Genomic DNA, 20,045 nt, shown 5'->3' with positions numbered 1-20,045 from the left:
TTGTTTCAATGCTCCAAAACTTTTGTTGTGGTAAAGTTGGTGTTTTCTGTGACAATGGGGGTTATTTCCTAAGGGCAAATCCACTTTGCACTACAAGTGCAGTTTCAGTGCAGGCTCAAGTGCACTTGTAGTGCAAAGTGTCTTTGCCTTTAGTAAATAACACCCAACAGTGCTTTCTAATGTTACACATGCCATTTTCAGGACTACCCACATTCAGTCAGGGTCAGCTAACATTAACACAAGCAGTAAATGTCAGCAAATATTTTAGTAGTTAATTATTTTTTTATTTAAAAAATGTCTCAGACATTGTCTGGCATATTGATGGCCTCCCTACCCGCAAAGTATTCCATGTATTTCAGACGGACCTTGCAGGCACTCGGGGGGGCAAGCCAGGACGGCCAGCTTCAAGCGCCGTCAGGGTTGGTTCATTTACATGAATTCTGGCCTCAGGCCCAACTGAGCCAGCATAGTTGGCAGAATTTCTCCTTAAAAAGTTGTGGCAAACACAGCAAGTCAGGATGATGTGATTCAGTTTATACTCCGCCATGTGTATGGGTGTAAGAAATAGGCGGAACCGGCTGGCCATGATTCCAAAAGTGTTCTTTCACTCTTCTGGCTCTGACCAGCCGGTAATTAAAAACCCTCTGGTCCGGGGTGAGGGCCCTCATAAGGAATGGCCGCATATGTTCCCCCAGTGCAAACGCTTCATCCGCAACGAAGACGAATGGGAGTCCTTCCACATTTGTCTTCTGGAGGTGGCAAGTCCAAGCTGCCATTCTGGAGATGCCTGTAGAACTCTGTCTGGGCGATGACTCCACCATCTGACATCCGGCCATTCTTCCCTACGTCCACATACAGGAACTCATAAGTAGCCAACACCACCACCAACATCACAATACTATTGAACCCCTTATAGTTGTAATAGTATGACCCCAATTTGGGTGGTGGGACGATGTGGACGTGTTTCCCATCAATTGCCCCTCTGCAGTTAGAAAAGTCCCACTGCTGGGCAAAGTGGGAGGCCACAGTCTGCCATTCCTGTGGGTTGGAAGGAAACTGTGGAGTCAAACAAGAAAAAAAACTAATCATTTTGCACATAAACATGGAAAGCAGATTAGACACAAACATTCTTGGCCAACATCAGTATAACATTTATTTTAGGGAGTATTTAAAGACAAAGGTATAAGGTCCACCTATCAGATTCCTCCCCCCCCCATGGGCCATTTGTAAAATGTTATGGGGGGGGGAAATGTTTTGGACAGGTAACCCTCTCCACTTCATTGAGAGATGAATGCCTAAATAATGTGTGTTACTTGGGTCAGCCCCTCCTTACTTTACACTAATTGGCAGCCCACTGGACAGGTAAGAAGTGTCATAATACAAAGATATAAATACACACTGTACATATTTTAGCACATTTTTACATTCTGCTATTACTTATCAAGATAATAATAGGATACAAAAACTTTAAACAGTACCATCTGAAAGTATTCAGGCAGGACCTTGCACTACATGCTTTGGGGAATTCATCCATAAATCTGACCACAAAAGAGGTAGGTATAGGGTGTATGGGTTTGGCAAAGTCAGCAGATAGATGATTGGTATAAGCTGAGTTAGCAGTTGGGGGGAGGGAGGGTTCTAAAAGATTTTGGGACACCAAAAAACAAGCCTCTGGCACTCTGCCTGAATTTCAAGCACACATCACAATTTTACACATTTTAGGGGGTGTTTGGGGTAAAGCATTACTATGGAGCTGACAAAATACATTAAGTGACTACATGAGGTGAATATAGGGCCAGGAGACCATGCTGGGGAGGTAAGTGAAGGCAAATATGCATGAAGGACAAAAAAAAATTACATACAAATCCAGCATGCATGAGGACAAAGGGGACATTCACAGCATTTTACAATCATGGTAATTAGGGAATAAGTAAAGAAATACATTACATTATCAAACATTAAATACAATAAAATGTGATGTTAAAGGATAAAAATCTTACTTTAATATAGTCCTTCTGCAGGACCTGAATGATGGCAGAACAGGTCTCTGGGATAATGATCCCCAGAGCCTGGGGGGAGATGCCTGTCGAGAACTTGAGGTCCTGCAGGCTTCTCCCCATCGCCAAGTACCGCAGGGTGGCGACTAGCCTCTGCTCCGGAGTGATGGCTTGCCTCATGCAGGTGTCCTGCCTGCTGATATAAGGGGTCAGCAAATCCAACAAACGGTGAAATACGGGGTCCGTCATCCGGAGAAAGTTCCTGAAATCATCAGGATTATTCTCACGGATCTCACGGAGCAAAGGCATGTGACAGAATTGGTCACGCTGGAGCAACAAATTCTTGGTCCATGAACTCCTCCCCACCCTGTTCATGGACTGGACTTGTGTCAAGGTAAGGACCCCAACACCAAGCCCCCGCACAGCACGAACTCTACGAGGAGTACGTATACGCAACATGGCTAGAAAACGGTCGGCTGCTCAGAACGCAGAAACAGAACGCACTGAAGAACAGCAAGGCCTGTGCAGAGCGACCTGAAAATCAGTAACGAACGAACACAATGACAAGTCAATTGTACTCGCTGCACGCACTGAAGACCAGATACAAACCCACAAGCACAAACTGAACAGGAGAAAACGATCTGAAAGCCATGTGTCTGAAAATGCGCAAATCGTCTCTCACCAAACTTTTACTAACACGAGATTAGCAAAAGGAGCCCAAAGGGTGCTGTGCTTGGTTCTGAACTGCTCTTTTATAGTCTCGTCGTACGTGGTGTACGTGACCACGTTCTTGGCGATCGGAAATTCCGACAACTTTGTGCGACCATGTGTATGCAAAACAAGTTTGAGTCGGAAAAAATCCATGGATTTTGTTGTGGGAATGTCCGATTAATGTCTGATCGTGTGTACGGGGCAATAGACTGGTGTTGGTTCTCGGGATACTATAGCCAGATCCATTGGTCTCTTGTTCCAGAACTTGGGAAGCAGCTTTTGGCGGAAATACCCAACAGGGTATCCGGACTCTGTCACATTTGGTATGCAGCGGTGGGATGCTTTCTTGTACCTGGAACATCCAACCCACCAACGGGACCTTGTCGGATGGATCTTTGCTACTCCAGCCTTAAGCGAAGCACACTCCAAGGATCTGCTGGAATCAAGGGGACAGAACGCCAGCAACAAGTCAAAGGCCACCCTAATTGCTGAGTTGATGGAGAGTGACCAGGCCAGCAACCAAAGCAGAGGGCCAGCTATGGAGGGGTCCAGGATGGCCGAGCTCCAGCGAGAAATCCAGTGGCGGCGGTTGCTATACAGCACCACTCCCCCCAAGAGGTGATCACCCAGATAATTGCAGACTTGACATGTCTGAAAATGCTTGAGGTTCAGAAGAAGATCGGTGGGTACTGCAGCTGCAGAACGGGGTAGCCGCAAGAAACTTTCCTATGCAGCTTTCCAACCCTTCCAGGATGGGGTGGAGGAAATCGACCGGTACCTTCATGTCTTTGAGACCTAGTGTGACCTCCAGGAAATTGACGAAGCTGACTGGGTCACCATCCTCATCAGCAAGCTGTCTGGTCAAGCACTGGATGCTTTTGAAGCCATACGTGGGGAAGACAAAAAAGACTACAAGCGAGTCAAGGAGCAGCTGCTGGCAAAATACGCAATCACCCCCAAAGCTCATAGGTCCAAATTTAACAGCCTACAATGGAAAGAGGGCCAGCCCTATACAGAATGGGCTCATCAGGTGTCCTGATCAGTAGATACATAGTTCTCCGGCTGTCAGGTGACTACCTTAGCGGATGCTGCCCAACTGATCCTCCTTGAACAGTTTTACAACCAATCCCCTAGTGAAGTTCGCCAGTGGGTCCAAAACCAAAAGCCCTTCACAATAGACAAAGCAGCGGAACCAGCTGACCAGTATATGGATACCCGGAGATTCCACCAACTGGAGCCTCGCAGCTTCTCCAGACCACCACCTGCCCATATCCAGCCACCCACCCGGCAGTCGATCACCCTCCCTGCAATGGCCCTACTGGCAATACCCATTAAGAAGTCTAGGCCTTGCTGTTATGGGTGTAATCAAATGGGACACCAAAGAGCTAACTGTCCTCGAAATGTCAACGCCACTTCACTGAAATCGTGCTGCCCCTGGCCCAGCCTAAGTGGCCGCTCATTACCTGGAAACTGCCTCACCATCTACCTCAACTGGCTGGGGTGAAGAGGAATTTGGGCTACTCCATGAGGTGAACCCGATACAAGCTACTGCCGATGACAACCGCAGGCATCACCGACAGGGCGTAAGTTTGAATGGGCGACCCACCCAAGGACTCGACCTGCTTGGCAACGGACATGATATTCCCCTAGCTGGTCACTTTGGAGTGACCAAAACCGTTCACCGTTTGACTCAGCTATTCTTATAGCCAGAGATAACTGGAGATATTAGACAGTATTGTCATACCTGTGATACTTGTCAGCGTGTGGGGAAAAAGGGCGACAGATCTAAAGCTCCTTTGTACCCCCTTTAGCCAGCTGTAGACCTGGTAGGACTGTTACCCTGACCCAGTCCCTCTGGGAAGAGATATATCTTGATGGTGGTAGATTATGCTACTCGTTACCTAGAGGCAGTTCCTCTGACAAACATCCATGCAGAGACAGTAGTGGAGGCCCTGCTTCGAATCTTTGTCGGGTGGGTTTCCCTCAGGAGATTATCTCAGACCAAGGGACTCAGTTTACTGCGGACCTAACCCGGCAGTTGTGGAAGCGCTGTGGAATTAAGCCTACACACAGCTCTCCCTACCACCCTCAGACTAATGGACTATGTGAGCGATTCAATGGAATGCTGAAGTAATTACTGCGGACATTCGCAACTTTTCACCGGAACTGGGAGAAATTTCTGCCGCACCTCCTGTTCGCTTACAGGAAAGTGCTGCAGGAAGCGACGTGGGTTCTCCCCATTTGAGTTATTGTATGGGAGATGGGTGAGGGGGCTCTAGATCTACTTAGGGCCCATTGGGAAGGAGGTGTAGGGGCTGAAGAGACCTCTGTGGTAGGGTACGTACCAGCGATCATGGACCGGTTGAAGGAACTCACAGACGCCCTATGGGAGAACCTTCAGACCGCACAGGGGCGTCAGAAGTGGTGGTTTGATCATACCGCCCGGAATCGCACCTTGGCTGTAGGGCAGAAAGTTCTTGCCCTCAAGCCTACCAAATCAGACAAATGACACTCCTCTTGGCAGGGACCCTACAAGGTAGTGCAGCAAATATGTGGCACTACCTACCTGGTATTTAAGTGCTCAGATGAAAGAGTCTGGCGGATCTTCCAGGTGAACATACTGAAAGCGTACCAAGAGAGGCCCGAGGAGATAGCTGCCATATGTGCTCCAGCCAGGGAAGATTCTGAGAACCTTCCCCTGCCAGAGCAACCGGTGAGAGAAAGGGACAGAGCAGGTGTACAGACAGTGAGTTTAGATGGGCAGCTAGGGCCGGAGCAGCAGGACCAGGCCAGACTGGTCCTTAGGCAGCATCAGGACATGTTTTCCAACAGGCCTGGATACGCTACTATGGCAACCGAGTGGAAACCCCGGGACAGCCACCTATCCGGCAGGTGGCTTACCGGGTACCTGAGACAGTGAGAGAGGGTATGAGGCAGGAGATAAAGGACATGCTCGATTTGGGAGTCATTGAGCCCTCCAACAGTCCCTGGGCATCCCCAGTAGTGTTAATGCCAAAGCGGGATGGTACTACCTGTTTCTGCGTAGATTACCACCGACTAAACGACTGACTCCTACCCCATGCCCCGGGTTGATGAACTGTTATAGGGCGTACACACGGTCGGACTTTGTTTGGACATTCCGACAACAAAATCCTATAATTTTTTCCGACGGAGGTTGGCTCAAACTTGTTTTGCCTACAAACGGTCGAACAAAGTTGTCGGAATTTCCGATCGCCAACCACGCGGTCACGTACACCACGTACGACGAGACTAGAAAAGGTCGTTTCAGAAGCAAGGTCGGCACCCTTTGGGCTCCTTTTGCTAATCTCGTGTTAGTAAAAGTTTAGTGAGAGACGATTCGCGCTTTTTCAGACTCGTGGCTTTCAGATCATTTTCTGCCGTTCAGTTTGTGCTTGTGGGTTTGTATCTGCTCTTCAGTGCGTGCAGCAAGTTCCGCGTGACTTTAGGTAGTCATTGTATTCTTGTTCATTCGTTACTGTTTTTCAGGTCGCTCTTCACAGGCCTTGCTGTTCTTCAGTGCGTTCTGTTACTTCGTTCTGAGCAGCCGACCGTTTTCTAGCCATGTTTCGTATGCGTACTCCTCGTAGAGTTCGTGCTGTGCGGGGGCTTGGTGTTGGGGTCCTGACCTTGACACAAGTCCAGTCCATGAACAGGGTGGGGAGGAGTTCATGGACCAAGAATTGGTTGCTTCAGCGTGACCAGTTCTCTCATATGCCTTTGCTCCGTGAGATCCGTGAGAATAATCCTGATGATTTCAGGAACTTTCTCAGGATGACAGACCCCGTGTTTCACCGTTTGTTGGCTTCGCTGACCCCCTATATCAGCAGGCAGGATACCTGCATGAGGCAAGCCATCACTCCGGAGCAGAGGTTGGTCGCTACCCTGCGGTATTTGGCCACAGGGAGAAGTCTGCAGGACTTGAAGTTCTCGACAGGCATCTCCCCCCAGGCTCTGGGTATCATCATCCCAGAGACCTGTTCTGCCATTATCCAGGTCCTGCAGAAGGAGTATATGAAGGTAAGATTTTTATCCTTTTATATCACATTTTATTGTATTGAATGTTTGATAATATCTTGTATTTCTTTCCTCATTCCCTAATTACCATGATTGTAATATGCTGTGAATGTCCCCTTTGTCCTCATGCATGCTGGATTTTTATGTAATTATTATTTTATGTCCTTCATACATATTTGCCCTTCACTAAGCTCCCCAGCATGGTGTCTCCTGCCCCTATATTCACCTCATGTAGTCACTTAACAATGTATTTTATCAGCTCCATAGTAGTGCTTTACCCCAAACACCCCCTAAAATGTTTGGAAATGTAATTTTTGATTTAAATTCAGGCAGAGTGCCAGAGGCTTTTTTTTGTGGTGTCCCCAAATATTTTTTTACTAACCCTCCCTCCCCCCAACTGCTAAGTCATCTGATAACAATTCTCTATCTATCCTCAATCATCTATCTGCTGACTTTGCCAAACCCATACACACTATACCCACCTCTTTACTGGTCAGATGTATGGATGAATTCCCCAAAGCATGTAGTGCAAGGGCCTGCCTAAATACTTTCAAATGGTACTGTTTAAAGTTTTTGTATACTATTATTATCTTGATAGGTAATAGCAGAATGTCCAAATGTCCTCAAATGTGTACAGTGTGTATTTATATCTTTGTATTATGACACTTCTTACCTGTCCAGTGGGCTGCCAATAGTGTAACTAAGGAGGGGCTGTTCCAAGTAATACACATTATTTAGGCATTCATCTCTCAATGAAGTGAAGAGGGTTACCTGTCCAAGATTTCCACACACCCCATAATGTTAGAAATGGCCCATGAGAGGGGGGGGGGGGGAATATGATAGGTGTACCTTATACTTTGGCGTTGTTAAATTCCCCTTAATAAATGCTATCTGGAGGTTGCCCCATAATGTTTGTGTATAATCTGCTTGCCATGTTTCTGAGTAAAAATAGTAATGTTTATTGTTTTTTCCTCAACCGTTTCCTTCCACGCCACAGGAATGGCAGACTGTGGCCTCCCACTTTGCCCAGCGGTGGGACTTTCCTAACTGCGGAGGGGCAATTGATGGGAAACACGTCCACATCGTCCCACCACCCAACTCGGGGTCGTACTATTATAATTACAAGGGGTTCAATAGTATAGTGATGTTGGCGGTGGTGTCGGCTAATTACGACTTCTTGTATGTGGACGTGGGGAAGAATGGCCGGATGTCCGATGGTGGAGTCGTCGCCCAGACGGAGTTTTACAGGCATCTCCAGAATGGCAGCTTGGACTTGCCAGCTCCAGAGGACAATGTGGAAGGATTCCCATTCGTGTTCGTTTCTGATGAAGCGTTTGCGCTGGGGGACCACCTGATGCGGCCATTCCCAATGAGGACCCTCACCCCGGAACAGAGGGTTTTTAATTACCGGCTGGCCAGAGCCCGAAGAGTGGTGGAGAACACATTTGGAATCCCGGCCAGCCGGTTCCGCCTATTTATGACACCCATCCATATGGCGGAGTATAAACTGAACCATATAATACTTGCGTGCTGTGTTCTCCATAACTTTTTAAGGAAACATTCAGCCAACTATGCTGGCTCAGTTGGGCCTGAGGCCGGAATGATACATCAAACCACACTGACGGCGCTTGAAAGCGGCCATCCTGGCTTGCCCTCCCTGAGTGCCCGTGATGTCCGGTTACGATACCAGGAGTTCTTTGCGGGTAGGGGGGCCATCAATATGCCAGACAATCTGTGAAGCCTTTTTATAATAAAAAAAAACAAAATAAATCTTTGTGGACATTTACTGCTTGTGTTTGTTTTAGCTGACCCTGACAGAAATGTTTGGAGTGCAGAAAATGGCGTGATTGTGTAACCTTATACAAAGCACTGTTGGCTGTTATTTACTAAATGCAAAAACACATTTCACTACAAGTGCACTTGCAACTGCACTGAAACTGCACTTGTAGTGCAAAGTGGATTTGCCCTTAGGAAATAACCCCCATTTTCTCATCAAACAACAATTACATCACCCCAAAAGTGTTGTAGTGTTGAGACAATAATCCACACATTCTTGATTAACAATCTTTTTAATACCTGCACAATCACATGTGCATTTACCAAAGGTTTTTCACACAAACCAACATGTTTGTTGTATACCAATTTTTGTGGTGGCATTATCCAAAATCAAAATGTCCATTTTATAGAAAACAGGCCTGTGTAAAACCAACAAGAAAGACACAAATCTTGATCTTACAAAGTTCACATTTGGTAGAACTTGAAGGCAATATCAGACATGAGTATTTAGGAACTGTGTTTGATATTGCGTTCAGATGGGGGGAAATCACCCCTGGAAAAGCCAAATTTGGAAGATGCACACAAATTTCCCAATGTCAACATGTGCTACCTGCCATCACGGGGGATCAAGGGATGTGTTTTGGGGGAGCAAGCCCTTCCTCACCGCTACTTTATTATTGAGGAAGGGGTTGCACCCCCAAAACGCGTTCATTGATCTCCCGTGATGGCAGATAGCACATGTTGGCACACTGTGTGCATCCTCCAAATTTGGCTTAGGGAAAAATCACAAAAACATTTAGCACATTGTAGCACACAAAAGAAGAAAGTGATTTGGAGGGGTTTTAAACTCGCCCCAAAACATCAATGATGTTTTTATATTTTGGAATAACATCATTGATGTTTTGCTTGATGATTTCCAATTGTAAATTACACCCCATGATCTCCCCGATCAGGATCTGGGCACTTTCGGATGTGAAAGGATCTTCATCCACAACCTCATGATCACCTAAAAAGAGAGGAACCCCAAAATAAATTTGGTTTAAAAAAAATGCCGCCATCCATCTCTTATCTGAGCCTGTGGTTGCAGACACTCACCTGTTGTGGTGACTAGTTCCACCACGTCTTCTTCCTCCTGCTCAGCTTGTGTTGGGGGGATTTCCCCTTCTTCCAGAGGGGGGGGGCTCTGGTCTCCTCAGATGAGGGATGTCCTCCGAGTCTTTTCTCCCCTATGTGAAACAAAATGGTATAATTAGCACACAGATATTTAATGTCAGAACTATAAATAGGAAACATTGCTTGGAAGTGGGGTACAATTGTCAATTTTAGCAGAGTTCCAAGTTGTAATTTTTTGAATGCCCTTTGTCAACCTGCAATACTTTACCTGTTTAGTGTGAGCTTCACAGATGTAGCCCCCCCTATAGTATACACTGGAGCACCTGTGTGGCCCCCCTAATAAAAATGGCGTTTTTGTGTCCCACAGTAGTGCTCCAGTGTCCAGATGTGAAAACAGCTGCTCAGTGTCCTCTCCTTACACAGAATCTAGTTTGCATTTCATTCTAGTAACAAAGCCATCTACACAACCCAATTCTTTGAAGACAAGTATAGGGCGTCAAAATGGTGGCCAAATGCATATGGGCTAAACAATGGTATTTTATATTTGGAACGAAAAATGTTTGATCCGAACGAATAATGTGCCCATGAACATGAAAGTTGCCATTTTAAACTGTACAACAGTTCCTAAAAGCACATGGAGCAGCACGAACGTAATAAACACAAAAAGAATAGGAACACAGCACAACTACTTACTTTTTTGCAGCACTCTCCGGATCTTTCTGTACTGCTCATGTTCTCGTAATTTCAGGTCCGACCACCGCTTCCTGAGCTGATCTTTCGATCGTCGTACCCCGAATTTCCGGTGCAGACTCCTGACCACTTTCGCCATGATTTTGGCCTTTCGGACATTGGGGTTGGGGTAAGGCCCATACTTTCCATCATAGTCGGCCTTCTTCAGGATGTCCAACATCTCCCCAAAGGACATATTTGAGTCCTTAAATCTCCTTCTGGATCGGGATGTTTTAGGCTCCGGCCTTTCCTCCTCCTACTCCTCCTTGTTGCAACAATTAGCACTCACCTGCTGTCTATCCGCCATGTGCTCTTCCCCCACTGCGCCGAACGAAAAGGGGCGGGGAATAGACTAGAAAGAACGCCAGGGGCGGGCGGAGTTATACGCATGTGCAGTGTGTATAAAGCGTAACACACGTGCATATTACGTACGATCTGTGAGCGGAGGAAGGAGCATCGGAGACGCCGATCGTGATAACGAAGGTAAGATCTAAACTTATACTGCTTCGAAATGGAAGCCTATATTGTAACAAGATTAGGGGAGTTTTGCCTGACATTAGGGTTTGTCTTGTGTTGTGTCTTGCAGAGAAAATGGATGGGTTCAACGACCACAATTTCCTGCCCCTGTTCATAGACAAGTACAGGGAGCTGCCCTGTCTGTGGCAAGTGAGACACCCACACTATAATCACAAACAGAAGAGGCAGGCAGCGCTGGAGAAACTGCTGGAGTTGGTGAAGCCGGTGGTCCCCACAGCAACCATCCCTTATTTAAAAGCTAAAATTGGTGGCCTGAGGAGCACTTATCTAAGGGAGCGCAAGAAGGTCATGGATTCCCAGAGATCCGGAGCTGCAGCAGATGACGTTTATGTCCCCAGGCTGTGGTACTATGAGAGACTGCGATTTCTGTCAGACCACACTGAAGTCAGGGAATCCCTCTCTACTCTTCCTTCCACTCTTCCTTCCACCCCAGCTGAGGCTTCTGATGTCCAACCTGGGCCTTCCAGCCAGGAAGAAATGGAGGAGCCCAGCTGGAGTCAGGTATAGCATTCTTCTACAGATTTCTGGTCAATAAATAAATGATGTTTACTAGATTTTATTATTGATCACTAATTGCTGATTGAAAAAAGTGTTTTACATATCAATAGATAGTAGTGGGCACCCAAAATTGGGACAAGAATGAAAAATGCTGGGCTCAGAATGATAGTCTGTTATATTTTTGTTAACATTCAATTTGCAGCAGTCAGGAGGTGAAAATTGTGTGTGATTGATGAAAAACATACTAAAACTATGTCCCTTTTTCATACACAGGAAGACCTCAGCCAGGAGGAGGTTGTGGAATGTGGCAGTCAGGAGGAGGCGGGGATTAGTGGCAGCCAGGAGGAGGCGGGGCTAAGTGTCAGCCAGGAGAAGCCTGGGACAAGTCGCAGCCTGACTGAGTCTCAGGTCCCTCCCCTCCGCCTGCCACATAAACGAGCCAGGAAGGCGACTCCGAGTCCCGTGCAGGATTCAGCATTCAGGCTGATCCAGGAGGCTTCTGCGTCCCTCAGAGCCTTACCAACTCCTGAAGAGGCCTTTGCCTGCATGGCTGCCACCAAATTGCAGGGCATGCAGGAGGGCCAACGCAGGCTCTCTGTGGACCTTATTTATAAAGTCCTACGTAAGGGGGTGAGTGGGGAACTAACACCCAAGACGGATGTCATTGAGATGGACGATCCTCCTCCTCCTGCTGCCACAACTCCACCACCAGAGCCACCACGTGGAAGGAGGTGTGGAAAGAAGACCTGAGAGTGATTGCCCTGGTTTCAGTCTGGTCTGACAGAAGATGCAGTCTCTCGTATGACCACAGCCTGGGGACATAAATGTCATCTGCTGCTTTCCGGATCTCTGGGACTTCTGGACCACACTGCCCTCCCTTAGATAAGGACTCCTCAGGCCACCAATTTTGCTTTTAAATAGTTGATGTCTTCCCTGGGGGTCCAAGGCTTCACCCACTTCTGCAGTTTCTCCAGCGTTGCCTCCCTCTTTGTTTATAGTTGTGAGCCCTTAATACATTTTTGGGGAAAATTCTACTCTCCTGTGTGTGTTTTCATCCAAAAAGGACAGTTTGTTGGTGAGGATTCAGGCACATTTCTAACATAAAATGTGAAATTAACAAGGGACAACAACACCAAACAATCTCCTACAGATTAAATAGAACAACATATCAATGGTGTTGTGGGAACTTGTCACAGAAAACACACTCAAACATTTTAGGGAGTACAAATAAAAATCGCAAAAAAAAAAAAAAAAAAATAGAAACACAAAAAAAGAATCTACATTAAAGCCCAAAAATATATAAAAAATATACAAAAATATGTTGTCAGATGTGAGAAATCAAAATATATTGAGGGAATCCCGATAAATAGTAACGAAAGAAGTTTGTGAGAAGTGTGTGTGAATATGAGCAACAAAACTACTTAATTCTTGTCACATTATAAAGAAGAAGAGAGTGCGCTGTATTAAACCATTTTTAACATTGCAGCGTGACGAAAGTGCTGTATCCATTGCGAAAGCTACGTTTACCAGAATGAGCTGTCCCGTCTCGGAATTTCTTCTGAGCATGCGTGGCACTTTGTGCGTCGGAACAGGCCACACACGGTTGGAATTGACGCGATCGGATTTTGTTGTCGGAAAATGTTATCTCCTGCTGTCCAACTTTGTGTGTCGGAAAATCCGATGGAAAATGTCCGATGGAGCCCACACACGGTCGGAATTTCCGACAACACGCTCCGATCGGACATTTTCCATCGGAAAATCCGACCGTGTGTACGGGGCATTAGACCGCATCACCCAAGATAATTTCCTAACTACCATTGACCTATGCAAAGGGTACTGGCAGATTCCTCTAGAATCTGTTTCGAAGTCAGCATTCATCACCCCCTTTGGCTTGTACCAGTCTAAGGTCATGCCATTTGGAATGAAAAATGCTATGGCGATGTTCCAGAGGATGGTAGATCAACTCCTCGATGGCCTTCAGGATTATGCCTGTGCATACCTGGATGACATTGCAATCTACAGCGATACCTTGGAGGAACATCTACTCCACCTGGGTACTGTGTTAGACCGCAGGGCAGCGGAACTAAAATTAAAGCCAGAGAAATGTAGCGAAGGGATATCTGAGGTTCAGTACCTCGGCATTGGGTAAGCCATGGGCAACAGTGTCCTAAACCAGCTAAAGTAGAGACCGTTGCCAACTGGCCCAAACCCCCAGACGAAAGCCCAGGTCTTGGCATTCCTAGGCACTGCAGGATACCATATGAGGTTTGTTCCCGACTATAGCACAATAGCTAAACCCCTGACTGACTTGACCAGAAAGAATCTTCCCCACCAGGTCCTGAGGTCCCCAGAATGTGAAAATGCTTTCCAATGCCTAAAAAAATGCTTTGGTTTCTGCCTCAGTTTTGGCTGCTCCTGACCCAAACAAACGTTTTGGTGTACATACAGATGCTTCTACCTTTGGGTTGGGAGCAGTGCTAAGCCAAGTTGGAGCTAACGGCAGTGAGCACCCTGTTGCCTACATCAAGCTATTACCCCAGGAGGTGGGGTATGCAGCCAAAGAAAAAGAATGTTTGGCGCTGGTGTGGGACAGAATATACATCCAACATCAGCAGGTCACCACTCATGTAAAGCAGTCAACATTGCCCAAACAACTTGTGAACTACTACTCGGTACTATATCTAAAAGAATAGTAGGAAACACTCTTAGCATTCAAATTTGATTAGTCTGAGCACCTTTTAAATACACACACAAAAAACAGATAGTAACATTTGTTCTCTTCCCTCTCTTCTCCTGACTCTAGGTGTTTCAAAATCTCAGTAACCTATCCATCACCAACTGTGCTGGGGCAAGACTAGGATTATCTAACCAAGGCTGCCAGATAAAGTCAAACTTTAAGGCCGCATTTCTGTGTCGGTAGGCCAGTTGTTCTCTGAGAAGGAGGAAGTTAACATAAGATATCCATTGCTTCCCTGTGGGTACTCTAGCCGCCATCCAGTATCTAGCAATAAGTTTCCTGGCCAGGTACAATAGTCTAGTGATCATAAGATACATTCCCTTCTGGTACATTTGCTCGTCTATAACTCCTAGCAGACATATTAAGGGAGTCATTGGGACAGGTACCTGGGCCAGGCTAGAAATGTATTGTATGACTTCAGTCTAATAACGATTACGTTTTGGGCATCTCCAGATCATGTGTATAAAGTCACCCAGTTGTGCTTTACATTTTGGGCATAGAGGAGATTCTCTTATCCCCCAGTCGTACAGTCTCTTGGGCGTCCGATAAGCCCTATGTAATATAAATAGCTGTGCAGTGGCGGCTGGTGCTCAAAATTTTTTGGGGGGGCGCAAACAAACAAAAATTCTGAAAAAAAAAACATCAATTGCAGCTGTAAAGTTGAACCTTGAAATAAAGGACATCAACGCCAGCTGCATTGTCTCATACATGGTTTACTTCAGAATAGATCGCACTTCTTTGGAATAATGCGATGAAGCTTACAAGGCAGTAGGGGTTTTATAGAGAATGGTTATACAGTAATCTTATGGTGGGCACAAGCCCAAAGTTACACATCACATGTACGCATTTCAATAAGTATTTCACTCAATATTTCAACACAGTTCTTGGCCAGTGTTCTGAGTTTTCTGGGTTACTTTGACCTGGCTAATTTCAACTGTCAAGTTATTTTGACAGAAAGGGAGAAATAATTGTAAGAATAATTACTTGGAAAGAAGTTAAGTTGACTTTTGGACAGGGACTTTCTATGTCAACATCTTTCCCTATCTCATATTCCGAGAATTGTGTCAGATCATTGGCAGAACATTTTAATGTCAACTGGTCAGCCACATGTGTTGCAATACCAAAGAATTCAGAAACGATAATGGAAAACAAATTACATGAGTATTATCAAGAATACAGAAATATATATATATATATACTGAAGAAGAACTCTGGATATACAAGAAGATATGGTTCCTATATTTCCTATATCTTCACAGCCCCTCCTGTGTTTAGAATTCTTTCGGTATCCCTTTTAAGCTTCTTCTGCGTCTTTAGGTTGATCTCCAGGTATGCGGATCACCATTTCATGAGCAGTTCTGACTCGAGACCTTAAGGGCTCAGAAGAACCAATATTAGTACCAGCACGTGTGATTATTTTCAAACAACATTTATATAACATTTATACCTAATTCCTACAATGTATAAAATACCATGTAAAATTCCAGAAAACCATACTGCAATACCAGAAAACCAGTTGAGAGGATTGAGCCAGGAAAGCTAGCTTTCCCAGTTACCTTCAACCCAAGCAGTATCGGTATGTTCTTTGCAAATTTTAACCTTCATTTGTTGTACCTTTTCTACATGTGAAATGATGGCATCTTCAGTCTTAGTATCACTTCCGATGTAGTTCCCACTATGGCGCATATTCCTCCTTGACTGGCCGTGAGATAATCCAGCACCAGCCAGTGCTGCAAAACCTCCTTTTTGATCATTTTCAATTCTATAGCAAGGGCTATAAAGTTTCTATCATACAAGGCAGTAATGTTATCCATCAGGTCTGCCAAATCAATGATGAAACTGAAAGCCTTTTTAATACAACATCTATTTACCCAAAGAATAGAAAACAATGGTTTAATCTCTCTGTCATGTGTTTCAACATTTGTAAAATTATCATCTGACTTAGGATAAAATGTAGGCCTATCAGGAGAATCATCGTCTTTCTCATTAATCTCAGAATCCTCTTCCTCTTTTCCTCCTGGGATTTCATCTTCTCCTGGAGCTGACTGATCAGTGAGGTCCCTTTTTAACAAGGTGCACAAAGTCTTTTTTAAGAAAGTGTATAAGTATTTTGTGGAGCTGTGTTTCTTGAAAGTCATTATCCTCCATATACCAAGTAGCATGCATGACTCTACCAAAGTAACAAACCCCATCAGAATTCAAAGGAACCCAAGTGTATGCTTTCTTTCCACAAATGAAGTAATAACCTGGTGAGGCAGCACAAGCTTTATTGAAATTATATCCTTGTAGGCACATCAATAGCTTCATATTATTCTGCCGGCAATGTTGACGATGTGTGTAACCATGTAATTCCTGATATCTGTCAGTACTCCACACAACATCCTTACCATCAAACCAGTACTTGATATCGGCATTATCCATGCAGTTGGAGTTGTGGTAGTACTCTGGTAACCCTGGGAAAGCAATTCAGGTGTATAGGTTCGAGTAAAGTTAATGTGAATAGCTGGTTTTCTCAATGAAGCATTTGTGAACAGTAGAAGTGAAATAGCTCTGTCAATCATTGTTCTACTAACATCACCAAAGTGTGCACTGTCCTCCATTTTAGCTAAAGTGCTAGGTATTCCTAACAAAGAGGAGAAAGTCTTATGAGAAATAGGTGCATGTGTGCTTATCCAGCAATTAGTGATATTCAGTTTCTTGGCAGCTTGCATCTGAAACCGGTTCAAGTTGTGACATTTCTTCCATTACAGTAGCATTAAAAAGAAAAGTGTCTTGTATCTTACCCTTTTCTTTCTTGTATGTCCATTCATATGCCATGACTGTAATCCATACCACCACTCCACCGCAGAGGATAACACTCCAGAGCTTCGCATTCATCTTAGGCCCTAGGAGATTCATTCTGCAGTCTTCTTGCTCGCGCACGAGTCAGTGGAGGAGACCTGGAAGGTAAACGTACAGAAAAATTCTTGCCAGTAGCAGACCGGCTTATATTCTCTTTTGGAACCAAAGACTTCTTACAGTGTGAACCATGCACCCAATACTTATAGTCTTTCAGCTTCACTGCAGTAGGAGATACAAGAATGACCTGAAATGGTCCTTTCCACTTAGGAGACAAAGTAGTTCTGGGTGTGTGATTCTTGATATACACCCAATCTCCTAACTTTAGCCCATGAGTTCCTTCACTCGTGTCCACAGGTTGTCCTGCTTTCGCTCTGGAAAAAGTATCAGAAAACACATTTGCCAATTTGCAATGTCCATTCATTAAAGTCACTGTCTCTGGCTGCACAAGAGATGAATGCAGTCTTTTAGGCGGTTGCCCAAATAATATGTCAAAAGGTGACAGTCCATGCTTCTCTTTAGGGGTAGTCCTAATGGTTGCCAAGGCTATAGGTAATGCTTCTACCCATGTGCTTTGTCCATTAGCAGTTATTTTGGCTAAATACCTCTTCAGGGCTTGATTGCTGCATTCCACCAGGCCACTAGCCTGAGGTCTGTAAGGAGTATGCAATTGCTGTTTCATACCCAAAATACTCACTACTTCTGCCATGAGTTTATTATCAAAATGTGTACCTCTATCTGAGGAAATTATTGACCCTATACCAAACCTTGGGATCAATTCCCTCGACATTATACCACAGTTCTGGCATCATTTTTGGACGTGGGCCAAGCCTCTTGCCAGTTCAAAAATTGATCAATGCAAACCCAATAATACTTAAATCGACCACAAGGGGGCATATCCGAGAAGTCAATTTGCACAATTTGAAAAGGCTCCTCAGTATGTGGAATATGCTTCATGGGAGTGGGCACTGACTTTCCTATGTTATACATTTGACATATAGAACATTCAGTAACCTTTTTAGCAGCATATGCAGAAAAACCTGGAGCCCACCAATCTCTGGCTACCACCCGACACATCCCTCCTGTTGAGACATGGCAAGGCCCATGGCTCAAAACAAACAAAGAAGGAAACAATGTCGGAGGAGCAACCAGCCTGTTTTTTAATCTCCATATACCATCTGTCCCACAAACAGCTCCCTTTGTGGTCCAAAAGGACGTATGAGGCGAGCTTGCCTGTAGAGCTGATACAATATCCTGATGCACTTGAAGATCTGTGAGCAGAAATGTTGGAAGTGCTGTAATTGACTCATAAGAATGTATAACATCTTTAGCATACCTATCAGCCAAAGCACTTCCAAGTGTTATGATATCATCTGCTCTAGTATGTGGTATGTAGTACTTTGGTAGTAATTACATCATTACTTACCCCGACCAAAATTACCTGCTGATTCGAAGTGGAAACATTGGCATCACATATATTTAACAAACTCTTTGAATCACCTTTATCTATTAACACAGAATAGACAAAGCATTAACTGACACATCAATCATTGGTTCTGTATTTTGTCCCAAATTCAAGACAGCAAGTTCAGGGAAGGAATGAAATTTTCATTATAATCAAATCACCATACTCCAATATCTGCTGAACCTGAGCCCCCACTCTTGGGGCATTTCTAACATACATCTTCGTTCTACTAGACTTAGCTCATCTTTCCCTTCTACTTTGAACAGCTAAGACCTATAATTGTAGAATATTGAGGTAAAAACTGCCTACAATATCCCACTAATGCAAGGAATGCTCTCAACTGTTTTAGAGTTGTGGGCATTCGTTGCTTTGCAATTACCTTTTTCCTTTTTGGCTGTTAAATGTTTGATACATTGGGAGACACAGTGGCCCAGGTATTGTACTTTTAATTTAACCCATTGCACTTTTGCAGCATCTACTCTTTGTCCTATACTGGCTAAAAAATTCATTAAAGAAATAGAATCCTCAGTACATGCCTGTTCATCAGAGGATGCTAGCAAGAGATCATCCACATATTGCACTAATACTGATCCCATGGATGGCTGCCACTCATCTAATTTACTCTTGAGCGCCTGAGAAAAACAAATTATATTATTACTTACTCCCACCCAAGAAACTCTTTCATTGGAAAGTGGTCAGTTAGGATCAAAGACATTTAAAAAGAGACCGTGAAGCCCCTGTGTCTATGAGACCACACAAATCAATACCGTTTACATTTATTTCAACCATTGGCTCATCAACAGAATCAACTTCAATTACAGCTAAAGCTTGATAAAATGTGTTATCTATATTGTCACCACATCCCAGCTTATCCTAGCGCTCCCTACAGTCCTTGGCTATATGCCCACTCAATCCACACTTGTAGCAAGTGGGGAGGGCACAAGGCTGCAGGGTTGGAAATCTTACTCTATTTGGGATGATTTGTTGGTATCGAGACTGAATTTTAGGGTTTATGCGTTGTCCCTCATTTTGTCTCCAATTGCCACGTCTTTGCTGTGGCGCCCCATAATTAGAGATATATACCATCCCGAAGGTGGGTAAGGGGGGGGCGCTACCGGTACACCCTGAGGTGCTACCTGTACTGTAGATACTGGTACCCTCTTAGGTTCAAGGGGCTTTTTCTTTAGCCTCTGGCAGTTGTATATTCATCATCTTTGTTTTCTCCTTCTTTTCTACCTTATCTTTCCCTTTTTGTAACACTTCGTAAGCTATTTGAGCAATCTCAACTAATTCAGGGGCAGGTTTCTTTCTCCATCCCACCGTACGAAGCTCTATTTCTTCCCTAATCTCAGGCAACATTTCATCCATCAATACATTCACCAACTCTGCTCGCTTCATATCACTCTCATCATCTGGAATCCAATCACTATGCTTCTGAATAGCATCTTTGAATCTATTCCAGTAGTTCAACACATCCTCACCTTTCTTTTGCACAACATCCATCAATGCTCGCATATCTTGCAAATACATTCCATACATACACATACTTTTCTGGCACTGCACAATCAATCAAGATCCACATATCCATATATGTAGCTTGCTGCGTTTT

The sequence above is a fragment of the Aquarana catesbeiana genome, linkage group LG06 (assembly GCF_042186555.1).
Source record: "Aquarana catesbeiana isolate 2022-GZ linkage group LG06, ASM4218655v1, whole genome shotgun sequence".
In the NCBI taxonomy this organism is placed as follows: domain Eukaryota; kingdom Metazoa; phylum Chordata; class Amphibia; order Anura; family Ranidae; genus Aquarana; species Aquarana catesbeiana.
Note: the sequence above shows the minus strand (reverse complement) of the source record.